The sequence below is a fragment of the Dipodomys merriami genome, unplaced genomic scaffold (assembly GCF_024711535.1).
Source record: "Dipodomys merriami isolate MVZ:Mamm:240054 unplaced genomic scaffold, mDipMer1.0.p SCAF_782, whole genome shotgun sequence".
In the NCBI taxonomy this organism is placed as follows: Eukaryota; Metazoa; Chordata; class Mammalia; order Rodentia; family Heteromyidae; genus Dipodomys; species Dipodomys merriami.
Window position 1 is genome coordinate 74,816 of NW_027206382.1, and position 5,291 is coordinate 80,106.

Below are 5,291 nucleotides of genomic sequence, written 5' to 3' on the forward strand. Positions count from 1 at the left end.
TACTCAAATGGTAGATAAAATCTCTCCATTCTATGACACTCTCAATTCAATATTCATATTGTCCAAGAAACAATAGCATACTAAATATTGCCCATGGTGATTGTTTCTGTCACATTTGCCTTCAATACAGATTGTGTTGGTGACATTGGGTTATCTTGCACAGAACTGAGCTTATACATTGAAATCCAAAGAGAGGCAAATTTCTTCTGTCCCACAATTCCAGTATCCTTTTTAAAAAGTACTAAAACTTTTAAATATCATCACCTACTGTCTTATAAGTATCCAAAAAGAAAAAAAAATCATAAATAATCACTCCAAAATGCTTTAAAATTGGAGATGCTAAAACATGCCCTCTGAAATAAATATTCTTCTACTTTTAACTTTATTCTGAAAGCCTTTGATGGTTTTTCACAACTGTAATCCTAACTACTAGGGATATCTACTCAGGAGCCTGAGATCTGTGGATGACAGTTGGAAGCCAATCATGGCAAATAAATTCATGCGATTATTTTTTAAAAATTTTAATGAACTAGCAAAGGGCCAAGAATGGAGATGTAGCTCATTTAGTAACTAGAGAGAAAAGGCCGAGCAAGACCTTGAAGCCCTGATTTCAAACTCTGAGCACGTCAACACACATTCAAGTGCTTGAGCACATGCGTGCATTCACACACATATTTATTCAAAATGCCTTCATATCGGAGTTTTGCATGAATTTCTTTGCTAACGACATTATATGTGTAAAATAAAAGAAATAAACTCTTCCATCTCAGAACATTTTTATACGTTCTTAATGTAAAAAAACTGTAAAGAGGGGTAACACTTACATGAGCAAGTTAATGAGTACATTTCCTAACAAGCATTGTAACCTCCTCCTTTATTGTTCCCCTACCGTCCCTTCCCTCCCACCTCCACAAGTCCATTAACCTCCTCCCTTTCCCTGCCTGAATTGTAAAGTTCACTTTACAACACAGTGTCTTGTGTATCTCATTGTTACAATAGGTCTACCTGTATCCCTATTTAAGCATTTTGGTTTTTTTTCCTTCACCTCAGCAAATTAGAGGAGAGTATATACAAGATGTAGGCGCACCAACTTCAAATAAAGTGAAAATAGGTGTTATAGCATGGGGGAGGAACATATAAAGAATCAAAAAAAAAAAAAAAAACACTGCAGGTTATAAGTATGTGAGAAACAATAGCAAGAAAAAAAAAAAAAACCACTTGTGTCCCTAACTTGGGTTTCATTTCCCTTAGCATAATCTTATATGGTAATATACACATAACTTTTGACCTTTTCTGCTTATCGCAGACATACATTAGTTATTGAAAATTAGAGAAACCATGGGACCTATGTTTCTTTGGACTTGGATTACTTCACTTAATAATTTTTTTCCAAGTCTTTCCATTTCCTAACAAATTGGGTGATGGAATGCTTCAGGAATTTTCCTGTCGTCCTTGCTCAGTGGCCATGCTAATCTTCTCTGTATCATTCCAATGTTAGTGTATGTGATGCTGAATTGAGCACAGAACATTTCTATAGATAAATTGTAATTGATTTTCTTAAACTAGACAATTCAACAAAAAGTAAGTTTAAAAGAATTGTCGTCAAATTTTAGAACCATGAACTTCTTACATAAGTACACATTTAAGAATAAAGTCAAGATTGACATGTCAAAAACAAAATAATTCCAGATATTTGTTGTTCAAGAGATGTGTAGGAGGAGGAATTCAATTATTCTATACAAGGGATCTGTCATAATTAACACTGCAACAAGTGTTTAGATTTGTTAAACGTTTTAATATTTTCAATATATTTAATTTTGGGAATTTGCTTATATATGCCAAAACTGGGACTGTTTGGCAGGTCATAATACTTTTCTATCAAGTATTTAAGATTTATGGTAGCAGTTAACTACTACTAAGTATGTACATTTCAGATTTTATAGAAACTTTACTAATGAGACTTTGCAAAGTCTTTGTGTAAAGGAGCAGAATAAAGAGTTGACTATGTTAACTACACAGATTCTGTTAAAACTGTAGGCCTTCCTTACTTCATATGTTAGTGAGGAATAAATGATGATAGAAGCCATTTACAAATTATGAGACGAACTATAAATGGTAATCGTAGTGGGTGATTTAAACACTACTCATAGCCTATAACATTCTTGTTGAACATCATAATCTTAGACAGTGTTAAATGTAAAGAAATATGGCAATAATAAAATCTAATTTGTAGTACACTTCAAATACTGAAAACACTGGTAATTGTTTTGTTTTTTATTTTATTAATCATTAATATTTCATAATTGGTTTTATTTTTTATCATTGTTTTCCTTGTTGTAATATAATACAACTTTTTGTAAGTTGTCATTAGGAGGTACTTTGAGAAGGTAACTGGGATGGCCACACCATTTTTTATAGGTGTATGTGAATTTATAAAGAGGAAACTTAAGAACAAAATATGGATTTAAAAAATGATCAAGTGGAGTCTGATTCAGGAGTGTTGATATATGTCCACACCTAAAATATTAGCCCTAGGCTGAAGCAGAGTTATTACAGAGTTGAGGACACAAAAGTGAGAAACTGTGTTTTGTTTTCTTTTTTATTTTTATTTTGTTGGTCATGGGGTTTGAACTCTGGGGCCTGGTGCTGTCCCTCAGCTCAAGGCTAGTGATACCACTTGAGCCACAGCACCACTTCCATCTTTTTCTGCTTATGTGATGCTGAGAAATCAAACACAAGGCCTCATGCATGCAAGGCACGCATTGAGCCACCTTCCCAGTACCTGAGAGACTGGGTTTTAAAAAATCATCTAACCAAGATTTGCTTTCTGCTTTGGGTATATAATGAAATAGATGAGTATCTTTTTATGTTTTTGTGCATTGTCATACTTATAAATTTATATACTAACTTCACCCACTTTATCCTTATCAAAGTCACGAAATATCTCTGAGAGTTTGCTCCTATGAAGATTGTTTTTGCATTTACAATTTCTTCTGAGTAAATTTTATTTTTTTATCAAAATCAATTTATATTTCATGTTGATGGGTATTTACAAAGAGACAGGGATATAGAGGATTTAGTTTACCAAATGAACATTAAAATTTGAGCTCAAAAATAAAAATCAGCCTTAACACATATTTTCATATCTTTCCCTACAATGTATGAGGGAGGCTTTTTAGCTACAATTTTCTTGGGCTTCCTAGATTTACAATTCTTAAATCACAGAGACATGCTGTAATGGGAGTAAGAGTTTTTGGTATGCTTTGCCCTTCAGACTGTTTCTTGTTCCTCCCTTTTCTCAACTCCATTATGAGAGATTTTTCTCAGAGATGAATCCATCTCCAAATTTTCACTTTTCCTAGCTGGACAAATGAATTTGCAGATCAAGACTCTTAGACAGAAAGAATTTAAGAGCCTGAATCTAAGACACTTCTCTCATACAGCATCCCTACAAAGACACAAGTACCAAAACAGGATACATAGTTTCATTTTTTTCTACCAAGGCCAATGCATGAGGTTGCTTACTTCTGAGGGTGTCTGTTTGTGCCTCTTACTGATGTTGCAGATTAACTTTATACCTAGTTCCACTATCAACTACCAAGGATGGCATGTTTAGATCATCCAGGAGTTTGGCTCAACAGGGCAGCTGGATGTGTCTCCTATCAGGGGTTCCTAGGATCCCTCATGAATGGCACAGAAGATCTGTGTTGGAAATACCGGGGGCAATTAAGGTATTCTACAAACACCATCTCAGCAAGGCAAAGTTTACTCCTACAGAAGGCATGCTGTCGCATGTCCAAGTTGAATAAGCACACTGGATAGGCAGCCCACCACTGGCTCCCATGAATTTGAGCTTTGGGATCATCTTTTATGATGACTCAAACTTTTTACCCCTTTCAAACCAGTCAAATGCCTTAACAATCAACCAAATCCGAACAGCTGGCCATATGAAAAATAACCAACTTTTACCCAGCTGGTGTTCTACTACTATTGCCATGTCTCTAGCCCTTAGCACTTCTCTAAAATTGGTAAGGTTTTGACTACCTTTACAAGGGCAGTGCTTATATCAGTCAAGCACTTCAAGATTTAACTTCTACAATTCTCCCATCTGATTTTGCTTTCTTTTCTTTCAAACAATAATCATTGACTTTCCTATTCAGCAGTATCCAATAAGATATTTTGATTTAAAAAAGGGTTTGATTAAGGCAGTTTTTCAGTCAGTCACGGAAAAAATAAAAACCTGTTATAGAAGAGATAAAGCACCCATGTACACATTACTATGAAAACAATTACTAAAGAGGTAAATATTGACAACATGACTCATTGTTGAAATGCTTGTTCTATCATCAAATTCGTAAAGGGATCTGCCACCACACACAGACACACAACTTTTTTATAAGTGACTGGGGGCTGGTCTTAGGTTTGATCTCATGCTCTGGGCATTGTCCCAGAGCAGTTTTACTCAAGGCTACCACTTTAGCCACAACTCCAGTAGTATCTTTTTTTGCACCTTCATTGGAAATAAAAGTCTCATCTTTCCTGTCTGGGTTGGCTTCAAACACAAATCCTCAGAATTCAGTCAATTGAGCATTTAGGATTATACTCAGCATCATCTCAGTTTTTAGGTAATTTGTTTCCAGTATTCAATCCTTGTAAGTCTTTTTGTATCATTGGCCTCCAACCACCACACAGATTACCTTTGAAGTATATTTATTTTTATATATTTATTGTAAAAATACTGTACAGAGGGGTTAGTTACATGAGGAAGGTAAAGCATACATTTTCTATCAAGCGTTGTTACCTCCTGCTTTATATGTCCCCTACCATCCCTAACTTCTGAGCTTCAAAACTACGCTATACGCTCCCCCCGAACCCCGCCTAAATTTTAAAGTTTGTTTTTCTACTGTGTCTTGTGCATCTTATTGTTACAATGGGTCAACCTGTATTCCCAATTAAGTATTCTATTTTTCCCTTTCCCTCTCCAAACTAGAGAAGTGTATATACAAGATGGAGGGCACCAACATCAAAAACATTGGAAACAGGGGTTATGCTGTTTTTTGGGGGGACAGAATACAAAGAAACAAAAATCACATGGAACATTATAAATATGTTAGAAACAATAGCAAGAAATTACAAAAAAACACTTGTGCCCCTATGTTGGGGTTCATTTCACTTATCACCATCTTATCTGGTCAAGTATTATATTTAGTCCAAATTTTTCCCATTCAATCCTACCAGTGGCTCCTAATTATTTTACATGGTGGAATTTCCAATAAACAAATCCTGCTGAT

At 35.0% G+C, this 5,291-nt stretch overlaps 1 pseudogene; it reads right to left on the reverse strand.

Moving 5' to 3' along the window:
* Positions 1–1,409: 1,409 nt before the first annotated feature.
* LOC138818851 (U6 spliceosomal RNA) lies at positions 1,410–1,522 on the reverse strand (annotated as a pseudogene).
* Positions 1,523–5,291: the final 3,769 nt, after the last annotated feature.